This window comes from Oryctolagus cuniculus, chromosome 3, assembly GCF_964237555.1.
Source record: "Oryctolagus cuniculus chromosome 3, mOryCun1.1, whole genome shotgun sequence".
Classification (NCBI taxonomy): Eukaryota; Metazoa; Chordata; class Mammalia; order Lagomorpha; family Leporidae; genus Oryctolagus; species Oryctolagus cuniculus.
The window spans coordinates 143,200,747-143,215,277 of record NC_091434.1 but is presented as its reverse complement, the minus strand read 5'-3'; the positions used below and the strand labels follow the sequence as shown (position 1 = coordinate 143,215,277).

Genomic DNA, 14,531 nt, shown 5'->3' with positions numbered 1-14,531 from the left:
AAGTGTGATTGGATAAAGAATTTAAACGATTTGGCCAGCGTCGCAGCTCACTAGGCTAATCCTCCGCCTGCGATACCGGCACCCCGGGTTCTAGTCCCAGTTGGAGCACTGGATTCTGTCCCGGTTGCCCCTCTTCCAGGCCAGCTCTCTGCTGTGGCCCGGGAAGGCAGTGGAGGATGGCCCAAGTGCTTGGGCCCTGCACCCACATGGGTGACCAGGAAAAGCACCTGGCTCATGGCTTCAGATAGGCATAATTCTGGCCGTAGTGGCCATTTGGGGGATGAACCAACGGAAGGAAGACCTTTCTCTCTTTCTCTCTCTCTCTCACTGTCTAACTCTGCCTGTCAAAAAAAAAAAAAAAAAAAAAAAGAATTTAAACGATTTGATAAAATTGTTTAAATTTATTTAAAATTTCTTATGTTGAATGCTAAGTTGTAGGTCAACTCCTAATTTTATAAAGAGTGGTTGCCATGGTTCTATAGTGAATACAAAGCAATCAATGTAAAAGAATAGTAGCCTAATTCCAAACATATTTCTAAATAAGAAATTTGGTCTTATAGTGGCAATGCAATTTTGGTCTCTTCTATTTAAAAATTATACTGGAAAAAAAGTTTTAAATTTCCTAGACACTTTTCATAGATTTCTGTTGGTCACCTCTGTGCCTACCATAGGAACAGAAAGCCATTACAATAAACGGTTGACACCATTTTCACATCCTCTATATTTTGTTTGTTTGAGAGCCATTTGTCAGCTGTATTTTAGAATTCTAGGGTTTGTGAACCACAGGACCTGTAAATCCCGTGTGAGCATTTATTTCTGCTTGGCTTTTTGCTTTGAAATTGACATGTGGGGATAGGAAATGTTGCTTTGCCTCTCACTTCAAAGGAGCCTGGACTTACTCTTCAGGTTCCTTTCTGCTTTTCCCTGGTAAAAGCCTTCATATTTTTCACCATACATTCTTACATTTCTGTGAACCACAAGGATCGTGTGAATTTAAATGATCTTTTCAGGAGAGATAAAAGGTCAAGAATTTATGGCCTTCTTCTAATGTGTGTTTCTTTTTTCATTTAAAAGCCTTGCAATATTTTAACGTTTTATCTAGGACTTTTTTTTTTATCTTCACAAAGAAGAAAACAATTGTTAAACCTGCCAGGATGTAAACAAGTTGTAATGTAGTATTTAATAAGCATCTGCATCTGCTTGGCTAAAAAGAAAATAATTCGTTGGTTTTCCATTTTCATAATGAAGCCAGATAGACAACCTCAGCCAAAGGCTGAGATCTGCAATGTATTTTTAAATGACACCTTGACCTTCTGGCTGAAGGAAAAAAAGCAGGCGATATCTCATTTTATCATTATGTTGGGTAATTTTAAAGCTGGCTCAAAGTCTGGATATAAATCAATCAAAGTGTTGAATAAATATGAGGTCTTTCAACCTCATGCTCTTCAGTGTGGTAAATGAGTGGAATACATTATTTTTGTGTGTTAGTTCCACACTTAATTTACTTTGACTCTAAGTTGATTTTCCATTTTTAGTGTTCACAGTTTTTCCTTCAGCTGGTACCCACAGAAAGTGGATGTAGTAGTAACTTTTTAAATTAAGTAATTTATCAGTATTTTCCACATAAATTTATTGGACAACCTTTTCTGTGCTACACATGGGACAAGCTGTTGGGAAGTTACATAGGGATAATCCTGCCCCTGTCAAGTCTCTTGTAAGGTACAGGTTGCTCCTGTTTTAAATTATTCCTTATATTTCTTATTTTCAGGAATTAAGAATTTGTAGAAGTCCTCCAACAACATGTCAGAATTGTATTTTAAGCCATAATGCATATCTATGTGACTATACTGGCTGCCTTCACAGGAGTTTTTGAAACCTAAATAGTTGGCACAATAAGAATCAAAGCAGGTGGGGTATGTTCATCTCCTGATCATTAATCAGTAACAGCAAAAGCTCCGAGTCAGATGGGGCTCTACAGTCATCTCTGCTCAGATATGAGAAGAAAACATGGCTGTGCCCAGGGATTCAGAGTGCACATGTTAACCCCAGCTTCCCTAGTCTCACCTACAAAGATTCTGAGTCAGTACCCAGAGGTGAAGATTCAGTGTTTTTTAATAAAACTCTCATGATACAGCTGGATTGAGTGCCAACATTGGAAAGCCATTGATTTATAGCCCAGTCTCCAATACAATATAAACATTCCATCTCTGCCTCAGAATAATGACTTTCAGCTCCTGTTTACATGTTGCTAGAGACCAAGAATTTGCTGCCTCTTAAAGGGAAATATTTCACTTTTAGCTACCTCTAGTTATTAGAAAGAGTTTCCCTTTACTGAATTAATACTTGCTCTCGGCCGGCGCCGTGGCTCACTAGGCTAATCCTCCGCCTTGTGGCGCCAGCACACCAGGTTCTAGTCCCAGTCGAGGCGCCGGATTCTGTCCCGGTTGCCCCTCTTCCAGGCCAGCTCTCTGCTGTGGCCAAGGAGTGCAGTGGAGGATGGCCCAAGTGCTTCGGCCCTGCACCCCATGGGACACCAGGATAAGCACCTGGCTCCTGCCATCGGATCAGCGCGGTGCACCAGCCGCAGTGGCCATCGGAGGGTGAACCAATGGCAAGGGAAGACCTTTCTCTCTGTCTCTCTCACTGTCTACTCTGCCTGTCCAAAAAAAAACAAACAAACTTGCTCACTTCTGGTGTCTTCTCCCTTCTGGAGCAATACAGAATAAAATGAATTTCTCTTCTTTGTTGTAGAATTCCATAGGCTACAATTTGAAGATGGTTAGATCTCTTCTTCAGGAATGTGCCTTCAGTTCAATGTTTTGAACATGGTAGCCAAAGATCGCTTTAAGACAGATAATGAGATATAGCTACAGCTGCTTATGGACAGGATCCTATCCATAAGAGCCTTCCTCTAGCCCAATTTATCTTTGTTGTCCTACTGATAGCTGTGACTTGGATGGAGGGAAGACTGTGATGAAAATGCGTATGAATGTGTCATTTCCCTCCACCTAACTACTATAGAGAAACAGATTTCATGGGAAGAAGCATTGATTGGGTGGTAGTCCTTGTGACAAGGACGTAAGGAAGGGAGAAGGCCACACTCACATGGATGGGAAAGTGTCAGAATTCTAAGGGACTCCTTGGAGAGAAGCTCCTGGGAATGGGTAATCTTTCATTCAGCCCTCAACCAAAGCAAGAAGAATGCCTTGCAAAAGTCTCCAAAAAGAGATAAAATGAGGGGAAAGGAGGCTGACTTGATCCTGACTGGTGTTTTGAATGGGTTCATTTTTTTTTGCTGGAAAAAAAATATCTCATTTCGTCTTGAATGTTATCATAATATCCTTGGAACAAATTCTAAAGAAAATAAGCAAAATCATGCTTCCCTTGTGAATATGGAAAATAATCAAAGAACAGCATGCTGTATATCAGTATGCTATCCACAACACTACCAGCAAAGCACAGAGGGCCCCATCAACTTCTTTCTCTGTGGGGAATTTTGAATGTAAGTACCAAGTACTAATCTTCTGAGGGCAGATCACCCTCCAGATTCATAGTAGCTCAGGCAGTCAGAAGAAACACGAGCCTTGTGAGAGATTTGCTTATGTAGCCTTTGGGGTTGGTGTTCCCCTCTGTTTCTGAACTCTCTGTCTCCCTCTCAACTATAGGTTAAAATAGTATCCCTAAAAAATTTTTGTTGAACAGAAGCTATGTGCTGAGCCACATATATCTTTCTATGTATTCTTTAAGTTACAATGGGACCCGGAGTGCATCTTTTTGGTTGTTTAAACAGAAAAATTGGAAATAAAAAATTTTAAATTATGTTATTGTTCTTCTCTGGCTGCTGCTAAAATATCCCCTAGAGGATTTCACTCATATGGGGCCATTAAAACAAGGACAGTGACAAATTAAAAAGGAGAACAAAAGTGATAAAATGTTTAGAAAGCAGAGCTTGTCAGAAAAGGTGAACCTAACTACCTATGCTCAGCCTGAAGGAAAATAAAGAAATCTGAGGGACGCTTGAGAATGAGCCAAGATATGCTGGGGTAGAAATCAATTATTCTTATTAACAAAAGGGCAGGAGTTGGGGTGACAGCCTTAAAGCCTGCCAGAAATAAATGATGTGAGGTTAAACACTAGAAAAGATCTATAAATTTTTTTTTTCCAAAACTGCTCAATAAGAAAGGAAGCTGAAGGAATTATTAAAAACAGATGTTAAGGGACACAATTGTGAAAATGTATTTGACAGAAACATGTAAGGCTGGGATGGGACCTAGAGCCCACAGATATAATCTTTGATACATTATGTCAATCCTACTATATGCAGTCTCATAAACGTAGTATGGGGAAGCATGCTAATATCACTGGTAACTTTATTGGTGATATCAAGGTTCTCCTGTTTGTCAAAAATACAATGTTTAGTAACGATTTTGTTTGTACTAATTATCTTTCTGCTTATACTTGTATGCATCACCATCACTCTAAATTTCTTTGTCAGGCCAAGGTAGAATTTCTCAAAAATCCTACACACATGTGGAACATGGATACAGAGTAGTAATTATGCAGGGCATATTTTAAGTACACCTTTAAAATTTCAGGGAAAGAAATCACACCTGTTTTTTTTTTTTTCTTCCTGAAATTTACTGAAAAGTGGATTCTTGTTCACACATATGATTTTCATTGTATTTCTTGGCTGTAGCCATTCACTTCTTCTCTAATATATGAGCTGGAAAGCTTAAGTTCATTCGAATCTAGTCTTTTACTAAGCACATCTTGTTCATAGGTGTTTCTTTTGCAGACCCTCACAATGTAAGTGAAACCACAAAAACCACTAGTTCCAAAAGAGCCCCTCGTAAAGCTCGTCAGTGGGCTCTGCATTCAAGGTCAAAGACGGTTTCCCTACTCCCACAGGGAAATTTGTGACCAAACTTTTTTTTGCTGTTTTATAATTAGGGTTGGTCTATTCCAAGTGAACGTTCATGGTGAGATTATATGCCATGATCCCTACCTTCATGGATAAAGCCTGGAAGTCCACTGATTATTTTCTTTGATAATTTCCTGGAAAAACTGTAACTAGTGTCTTTAAAAAATACAGAAGGTCTGGTTCATGGACTAGAAGACTATGTGATAATAATGATTGAAATTCACTTTCGTGTATTCATATATATATGTTTATGTATATTCACTTTCATAAATATATATGACAACTTGAGCCTTTCAAGGTTGATATATTGAATTGTGATTATCCAAACACTGTGCTATATCCAGCCAGCCCAGAAAGAGCACTTGGCGTGTAGGTTATGAAAAACACTTTTACATGATGAGAAGATTCAGAGCTGTGAACTCTATTCTTTTGTGTCATTAGAAGAAGCCATATTATTCTTATGAAACATTTTAAATGATCAAGAAATTTAACTCTTAAATTTCTTAAAAGTTTTTTTCTTTTCCAGAATAAGTACCAGACAATAACTAGTATCTTCTTGACTGTTGTGTTGGTTTTAAAGTCCCGTTGCACTATTTTCCACCAAAAGGAATGCTGTATTGGTTTTCAGTAACAGCCCCGGGCAGGACACTATTTTGCAGAACACTTGGCTCAAGTTTAAAAATGTGATCTGCTGATTAGGGATAGGATATGTATCTCTAATAGTCCAAGACCTGAGAATAACTGCAATGCCTGGGATGTGGGACAGAAACGTATATGGGAAATGGGGGAAATGCTTCATTTGTAGAACAGTCCATGCTCACAGTTTTCAGTGCATAGAATCAATGCTAAGTTCATTAAAACAGCATTAGGAAACCAGGGTAGCTTGGCACTCATCTAAGGCTGTATCTCTTTTCTATCTCCATCTCCCTAAAGCCCTTAGAAAAATTTCCTAAACCTTGCCAATGGCCTGTCAATCTATAAACCCAGTGAAGTTTCTTCTCTCCCTTTTTCCTTATTCATTTTCTACCTCTGGCATCTTTTTTTTTTTAAAGCTAGTGTTCCTTTGCTGTCCATGACACTGTGTATCTTCATTCTGCCCCTTCCTGTTCCTATTGGCTCTTTCTGTTACCTGAAGGAAGGCCGTGGAAGCCGTGGGGTTCTTGTCTTTATGCAAAAAAGAATTCAGGCATGAGAGAGAGAGAGAGAGCGGAGTGATAAGGCTTTACTGGGGACAGGGCATCCATCAGGACAGAAGGAACACAGAGAGAGAGAGGGTGCCCAGTTGCTTGGACTGCATGGTTGAATGGAGAAAATACACCTGGGCAGGCCAGGCGGGCGGCTCGGCAGGGAGGCAAGTGGCTGAGCATGCAGTCCACTTGGGCTCCCTAGGTTTCTAAGGGAGTCTGTGTACCCGCCTAGCCCTCTCATCCAGGAGAAAGGATGAAGAGTCCTGGCAGAACTGTTTGTTGGGTGAAAATTAGCAAATTCCTCCCCAGATTGGCTGGGCATCCCTTAGGGCGTGTCTGAGAAAGTGTTATTGCCCCATGTTGTCAGGTAACCCCTTTGGTCCTGAGGGGAGAGAACTCTCCTGGGAGCTTTCCTTGTGGGAAGGGCTGGGACCACCTGGGAGGTTTTCAGGGTCTGGGCAGGACTTTGAAGTGCAAGATGCTGGGCTTCTGGAGCCTCCACAGTAGGTGCTGGTCTTCAGGCCTTTCTCAATTTCTGACTCCTACCTAACATTTCCACCTTAAAGTCACTATTGTGACAGCCTCCAGATGGCCTAACCACAGATAAGGTCATCAAGGGTCACTGCTCTGCACCTCTCCCACAGGTGTCAGGACTCAGATTTTGTGTCCACTACTGCTAGCTTGTTCACAATTGCTTTGATCATGAATCTTTTGCCAGTTGGGTCAGTATTGCCTGTTTGTATTTTCTTCCATAGCCCTACTAATACTGAATATATTAAAAATTAGATTCTTTCAAATTTTACCAATAGCTTTCCAATTATTTACTTCCTATTGTTCTTATAATCAGCCATGAAGGATTTGAGGTGGTTGAGAAGAGTACTAACCAAAATCTGGATTGGACTTTACCTTCTTTTTTTTTTTAACTTTTTAAAATTTTATTTGAAGGCAGAGTTAGAGAGAGAGAGAGAGAGGTTTTCAGAGAGAGAGAGAGAGAGAAAGAGAGAGAGAGAGAGAGGTCTTCCATATACTGGTTCACTCCCCAGATGGCTGCAATAGCCAGAGCTGTGCCAATCTGAAGCCAGGAGCCAGGAGCTTCTTCCAGATCTCCCATGCGAGTACAGGGGCCCAAGGACTTGAGCCATCTTCTACTGCTTTCCCAGGTCATAGCAGAGAGCTGGATCAGAAGTGGAGTAGCCAGAACTCGAACTGGCACCCATTTGGGATGCTGGCACTGCAGGCGGTGGCTTTACCTGCTGTGCTACAATGCTGGCCCCTACCTTCTTTCTTTTAACATTATGTATTTTTAAGAGTTAATCAATAAAGCAAAACTTTAAAACTCAGGTTTGTTTCTTAGAGGAGATGTTTAACTACTTCATATCTGCATATCTAAAGCATTGAGCAGTTTTGGGTATATCTTGACTCCAAAATTTGACTTTCTGAAACAAAACATTCCTGAGGAAATAGAAGTAGAGACTAAAACTAGCATTTATCCTACTCACATTTTAGAAATAACATATCAGTTTTGTTTTGGGAATCTGGTGCTATCTCACAAACCAAAGAAATCCTTGTGATTACAGGGCTTATTTTTAAACATGAATTGGTCATTGTATGTTTTTCTTTGCCCTCCAGACTGTCCCTTTGTGGGTGGGGAACGTCCGGGCCACATAATGACCACAAAGTCACTGTCTAGTCCTGCCAAAGCAACCACAATAGGGACTCAAAATTCAATAAACCCATGGCAGACTAATTCTTTTTTTGTTAATTTTTTTAAATTTATTTTTAAATTTTAGATTAACATCTAATACTTGCACATTTTAAGGGATACAGTACAGCTTTAAATACACATACACACACTCACAAATATGCATATAAAATTGTACCAGGCAGCCAGACATTCTATTTCCTTTATATCCATTCTTTTATTTATGTATTTATTTATTTTTTTTATTTTTTGACAGGCAGAGTGGACAGTGAGAGAGAGAGACAGAGAGAAAGGTCTTCCTTTGCCGTTGGTTCACCCTCAAATGGCCGCCGCGGCCAGCGCGCTGCGGCCGGTGCACCATGCTGATCCGATGGCAGGAGCCAGGTACTTATCCTGGTCTCCCATGGTGTGCAGGGCCCAAGCACTTGGGCCATCCTCCACTGCACTCTCTGGCCACAGCAGAGGGCTGGCCTGGAAGAGGGGCAACCGGGACAGAATCCGGCGCCCCAACCAGGACTAGAACCCGGTGTGCCAGCGCCTCAAGGTGGAGGATTAGCCTAGTGAGCCGCGGCGCCGGCCTATATCCATTCTTTATGGAGCCTGTTAGAGGATCTTCTAGTTCCTCTCTTCAAGTTCTTTTTACAAGAATTAATATTTTATTGAGTCTGCTATATTGAAGATATTTTCACTTTTAAACTATAATGAATATTTACAGCAAGTTAAGTAATTTATAGATGCCCACTAAAATCTTTAGAGTCTATTGAATGTTTCCAACACTTACACAACACCTCAATTTTGGCAATCTGCTTTTCAGGTGGTCTGTACCACTTGAATAATACACACATAAAGGAAGAGTTCATATGGGAAAAACTCACACAGTGATGAAGATATGCACATGCAGGTAGATTAAACACTTGGAAGTGAACATGATGAATCAAGAAACACATGTCGCTCACAGTACTTCCCAGGCCCCATTCCCACACGTAAGGCTCCTTAATGTCACTACTTTTTCCCAACCAGCAAATAAAAACAGGCTGCAAATTCAGCAAACCTTTTTGGATTACTAAGAATGGTGAGGACACAGGGCAAACTTTGCTCTGTTCACAGGATTAGAGAGACAGGCTAATACAGGGAGTCGGGATTTACTGATGCAGACACTGAGTGAACACTTGCAGAGAAACCAATGCCAGGATTGGAAAACGTGAACTTTGATGAATTGCCAGAAGTTTGGTGTAGTCAAATTTGAGAGTTAAAAATCCAGGGGTTCTATGAGTCTGGAACTTGGATCCAGGACAAGCATATTTGGATTTTTAAAGGTGAAGAAAACTTGGATCCATTTGGAGATTTATACCTTCTTTACTTACTGTTAGTGATTATATATGAGAAATGGCCACTAGGCTACATGGCCAGTGAACCACAAGAGGTATCTTGCCTTAGTGTTTAGGGTGGTACACACGAAAACATCCACAAACACCCATGAGCATCCGCAGTTAGCTCTGCTTCTTCCAATCCTGTTGTAGCAGATTAATTCTTGAGTTGATAATTTAGTATAGCCTGCAAATGATAATACAAATATTCAAGTGGCCCTCCACAGAAAAAAACGTTCCCACTTCTGAAACATCTTTACCATTGCAGTGAGATGTTAGTGGAATTAAGTTATCTGTCTTATGAAGGTTGTAATTCAGAGTTGGTGAACTCAAAAGGCTTCCATAGCCATGGTGACTCATGACAAGAGCCTAGGGTGATTACTGATGCCATAAACAAGAGTGTCAATTTGTTAAGTCAACAATAGGAGTCACTGTGCACTTACTCCTCATGGAGGATCTCTGTCCTTAATGTGTAATTCTGGAGTTTCTTAATTAATGCCTCTGGTTTTTACAAGTATATTTGGGGAAGGTGTTTAGACAGTGGTTATAAAGCCACCTGGGACTCCCACATCCCACAGTGGAGTATCTGGGTTCAAGTCCAGCTTCTTCTTTCAATTGTAGCTTTCTGCTAATGTGCGTTATGGGAGGCAGCTGGTATTTGCTCAAATACTTGAGTTCCTGCCACCCATATGCGACACCCAAATTGACTCCTGGGCTACTGACTTTGGGCTGGCCCAGCTCCAGCTGTTGCAGGCATATGACTTCACTTGTCACATGCTCGCTCTTATCTTCTGCCCAGACATCTTTCCTGTGCCAGGAACCTACACATATAAGCATCTTTAAGTGTGTGGCAGATTGATATTGTGAAAATGGCAAGGACTTTGGAGATGCTGATGTGGTTCTCTCGGTCCCCAAAAGGGTGGTTTTGAAGAATTCAGTTGACCTCTTTGATCCTTACCTAAATATAGATACTGTTTCTTATCCAATGGTGGTTGTGTAATGTTACAGACACAAAATGGCAAAGGGGGGTTCTCATGGTCATGAGACAATTAGGTAGTGACAGTGTTTGTTAATTATAACTTTATTCCTAGACCTAGAATGTGAAGAGAGAGTACAGTCTATTTGAAATGTATCAAAGAAAATATATTTTTCCTGCTTCTATGAGCTGTTCAATTCTCTACTGTGTGATCAGTATAAATCTAGAGATTATTGACCAGTGGGTCTCAAATGGTGCAGTTTCTCCCTGGGGCACCTGGAAATGTGGACATGGAGAATGCCTTTCTGGTTGTTACAGTGACTGGTGAGTGTGCACCTAGCATACAGTGGGCAGGCGTTTTAAATGTCCTACAAAGAGCAGGATTGTCCCACCAACAAAGGACTTTGAGCCCATTGAGCTCCGTGCTTATCCCACCCTCTTCAGGCCTTCAGTAGGCCCACAGCTTATTAACTACTATCTGCAAGACCATGTGGAAGAGGTGATAAGTGAGGAAATGAATTCCTTCTGGGTTAAGAAGCATTTAGGTCAGCGCTATAAGGAGTGGTTTGATTATGAATGTTGTCAAAACTCAGGCATAGGTTACAAATGAAAGTGTTCAAATTTCCCTGGGAGGATATTTAGAACAGGATTACTCTTGATATTGGAAATGTTTGGCTATGATCCTGTTTAAAAGCAGAACAGAGATAAGAAGCTGATCCCAAGTGGTGTTTTCCACTTTTGAAGGATGACCTTTAAAGGGTGGGCTAGCATTTTTGAAAAAAAAAAAAAAAACTTCTCATCTTGCTTCTGTCCCTTCATTAATTCCTTCCTCCCACTTTCCAAGCCCTGGGCTAAGAGGGTCAACTTTGCTCTTCAGGGAGACCCCACTTATCACCTACTTCCCCTAAGGAAGCCTAGCATTCAAGTAATGGGAGAGAAAATACTGATAACTCATTTCTCCATTTCAGCCTATTCAGGCTATTTCTCTCCATTGCAAGGCAGTGGGGAATTGCAGACATCACATTCTTTTTCAGGTGTTGTGGCACAGTCTTGAAGAAATTTGTGTAATAACTTAAGCTTAGAAAAGGAAATCAAGTGCATCTCGAATTATGTTTGTTTTATGTCTCTGTGTAAAGTATAAAGATAGGTGAGAAGAAAATCTCAATCCAACTGTTTTCTTTTCATTTGGTTTTCTTAATGTTTAATTTCCACTTTGACTGATTTCTTCCTTGGTTGTTTACCTAAACTGATCATTCTGACTTGGTTGAGTTGTTTGCTTGCTTGAGTGCTTCTGGGGTCAATAACTTTTGGAGGGCACTGAGATATCTAGGCCTGGAACCAAAGCCCAGCTTCCGTATGGCTTTATTAAAATGAACATCTCTTATCTGTGATAAGTTTCCCTTCATTGGTATTGCTTCCTAGATTTCAGTGGTTCCAGTGCATTGCTTCAAATGGCTGCATGTGCTTCTACCTGCCTGTCTTTTATAAGTGCAGTTGAAGAATAGCACTTCTGTATGGAAACATTTGCCCTTTACTTCCTCAGAATGACTCTGGGATTATGAGCACTTTGTGCGTTTGAAAGGATGTGTCTTTGACATCAATTTGTAAGCTGTGTGTATGTCACTATCAGGTTAGAGAAATCTGTAGTCACTTAAGATCCAAACTTCTATAACAGAACATGACTTACCATCCAGATACCACCTTTTAAAAATGTTGAAAACATGGTGTGTTCCAGGCAGCGAGGCATTGGGCCGTTGGCTAGATGCTGGGAATTGGAAGGTGAAAAAAATTTGGTTCCTGACTCCTAGAAAACCTAATGGGGTGAATAGGTGTGTCAACAATAGGGGCTAAGGGCAACTATATACATTTGTAAAATTGCTGTGAGAAAACAGAAGTGGAGATGCTTGAATCTCCCAGGAAAAGAGAAGGAAAAGAGAAGAAGAGTCAAGAGGGAAGGATGACAGTGCAGGTGACACCTGGACTTCACCTTGAAAAGAAGAATTTCATAGAATTTCGGGGGTGAGGCTAGCATGAGGGTCAAGTTGACACACTTCACTTGTTACTGTTAGTCTAAACATGTTTTCTTTAGCAGGAGTGAAGTAATGAAATTGTACTCTAATGTAAATCACTTCAGTTGAAGAATTAGCAGTGGTATCATTAAATCAGAAAAATTGCTCATTCGAAGTGGTTATTTTGGTGAGGAGGAGAAAGAAGTCTTTTTTTTTTTTTGAAACTGGAAAACAATGACTCCCTTTCATTTCTTGCATTATTCCCTATATTTGAGAGTAATAGATGCCAAAAGTAAAATAAGAGATAACTCAAAAGTCACAGCTATTTCAATCTTATCCCTATAGTCATTTTGACAACGTCATTAAGATCCATGCAAATCCATGTAAATATTGATTTTTGGAACTGTGCTATAATTAGTAGGACTTTAGATTGACGTGAAGTCTGGCACTTTGACACTCAAGATGTCAAATTAAAACAGTAAATCATCCACTATGTATAATCATAGTCTAAATACATACACAATCTATGTCTATGCAAAATATAGTCTAAGTTAACTTCATTTAGGACATATATATTTTTATACAATTTATTATATATGTGTAAAATTTACATATTTCATATATAACTGTAAATTTTATAATATATAAAATTATGATATATTTATCTGTCTATAAAGAATTTTTTATGAAGAGTTGTTTATTTATTTGAAAGTCAGAGTCACAGAGAGAGAAGGAGAGACAAAGTGATACCTATCCTCCATCGACTGGTTCACTTTCTCAATGGCTGCAGCGGCCAGGCCAAGGGCTGGGCCAGGCCAAAGCCTGGAGACAGGAGTTTCCTCCACATCTCCCACATGGGTAGCAGAGGCCCAAGCACTTGGACCATCCTCTGCCTCCTTTCCTAGGCCATCAGCAGGGAGCTGGATCAGAAGTGGAGCAGCTGGGATATGAAGCAGTGCCCAAATGGGATTCTGACATCACAGCATCCTGCTATGTCACAATGCCGACCCCTAAATAAAGAGTCTTAAATGAGCAGAACTCACTAGTCTTCACCGAATTTATAAATTTACAAAGTTGTAGGCAGTAAAGAGTGGACACCACATGAATGGGGCAAGTATAATTTATTATCCAACCATCACAAAAAGGGGACATTCTATTAAGAATGCATCATGACAACAATAAACCAAGGCACTCTGGAGCACACAATATCACCTTACAGATGAATACGGCCCTTTGGCAATAGTAAAATCTCTTGGAATAAAGAGAAAGAGAGATCACTTTGGCGAATAGGCATTATGTTGACTCTTAACAGGTATGAGGTTTTTTTTTTTTTTTTGCATAAATAGTATCTTGAGCAAAAACATTGAGGGTAGGATTGTTCTGGGAATAAGAGAGTATTTGAAGAATGATGAGTAGTAAGCAATGTAAAATGTCAATGAGAATTAACAACAACAACAACAAAAGTAAAGGCAAGGTCTATTGAAAAGGCATTGGATTCAAAATTTAAGTAGTTTTCAACTACACTGTTCTCTTAGTCCTGCTACAAAGAGAAAAGCTCTAGTTCTGAAATTACTCTCTCCTCAAGATCCATTAAGTCAGTTCCACTTCTGTAATACATGAACTTGAAGATGAATTTCCCCTTTGGCCGTTTCTTGAAAATTTTCCATGATTCCCAGCTCTACCCTTGGTCAAGGTTGAGATTTTGGATCTGTCTTTTGGTTTAGTCTGTGCCCTCATGTCATAGATAGCCCGGTTTCCCAGACTCTGTACTGTATCTGTTGTACCATAAGGTATGGTCATACAGTGTTAACTATGAGTAGCTCAAAATGCTGTATTTCTCATTCAAAACATCACAAGATTCAGGTGGGTGTTTGGAGCAGCAGTTAAACTACAGCCTCGGACACCTGCATCCCATACTGGAATGCCTGGGTTTGAATTCTGGTTTTGCTTTCCATTGCATCTTCTGACTAACACACTCTGGAGGCAGAGAGTGATAGGTCAAGTCTTTGGATTTCCGCTGCACACATGGGAGACCTAGGCTTGGTTCCCAGCTCCTGGCTTCAGACTGACCCTGACTTGCCTGTTGCAGGCATTTGGAGAACGAACATGCAGATGGGAAATTTCTCACTTTCTCTGTCTCTTTGCCTGTTAAATAAAAGCATCAATCATTTTTTTTAAATCAGAAGATAGGTCAAAAGCCAAAATGTTCTAATATTCTAAAGTAAGGATTCCCATCAAATCCATAAGAATTATTAAGGGAACTTGCCTAATGAAGAAGAAAGCATGGGAGGTTGCAAATGATAACTACCAAACACAAAATATTGCAATAATGTATTGTACATAGTAATTGGTTGATCAGTGCATACTTT

The 14,531-nt window shown here is 40.1% G+C and overlaps 1 protein-coding gene and 1 long non-coding RNA gene across 21 annotated transcripts in view; one reads left to right on the top strand and one right to left on the bottom strand.

Annotated features, from left to right (window-relative positions):
* Positions 1-14,531, top strand: part of MAGI2 (membrane associated guanylate kinase, WW and PDZ domain containing 2) — a 1,584,028-nt gene that overhangs the window by 839,159 nt on the left and 730,338 nt on the right. The window contains exon 1 of one of the 20 annotated variants that reach the window (XM_051849740.2): positions 12,932-13,474. The exons of the other annotated variants lie outside the window; for them this stretch is intronic. The gene's annotated coding sequence lies outside the window, so the exon portion shown is untranslated. Of the gene's footprint in view, positions 1-12,931; positions 13,475-14,531 lie in introns of those variants that run through there. 20 annotated transcript variants of the gene reach the window in all.
* LOC103348685 (uncharacterized) lies at positions 7,112-13,121 on the bottom strand. Its single transcript, XR_516991.4, has 3 exons — positions 12,913-13,121; positions 11,841-11,918; positions 7,112-9,364 (listed from the first exon to the last, which is right to left on the bottom strand). It is a non-coding gene; the product is annotated as an uncharacterized lncRNA (long non-coding RNA).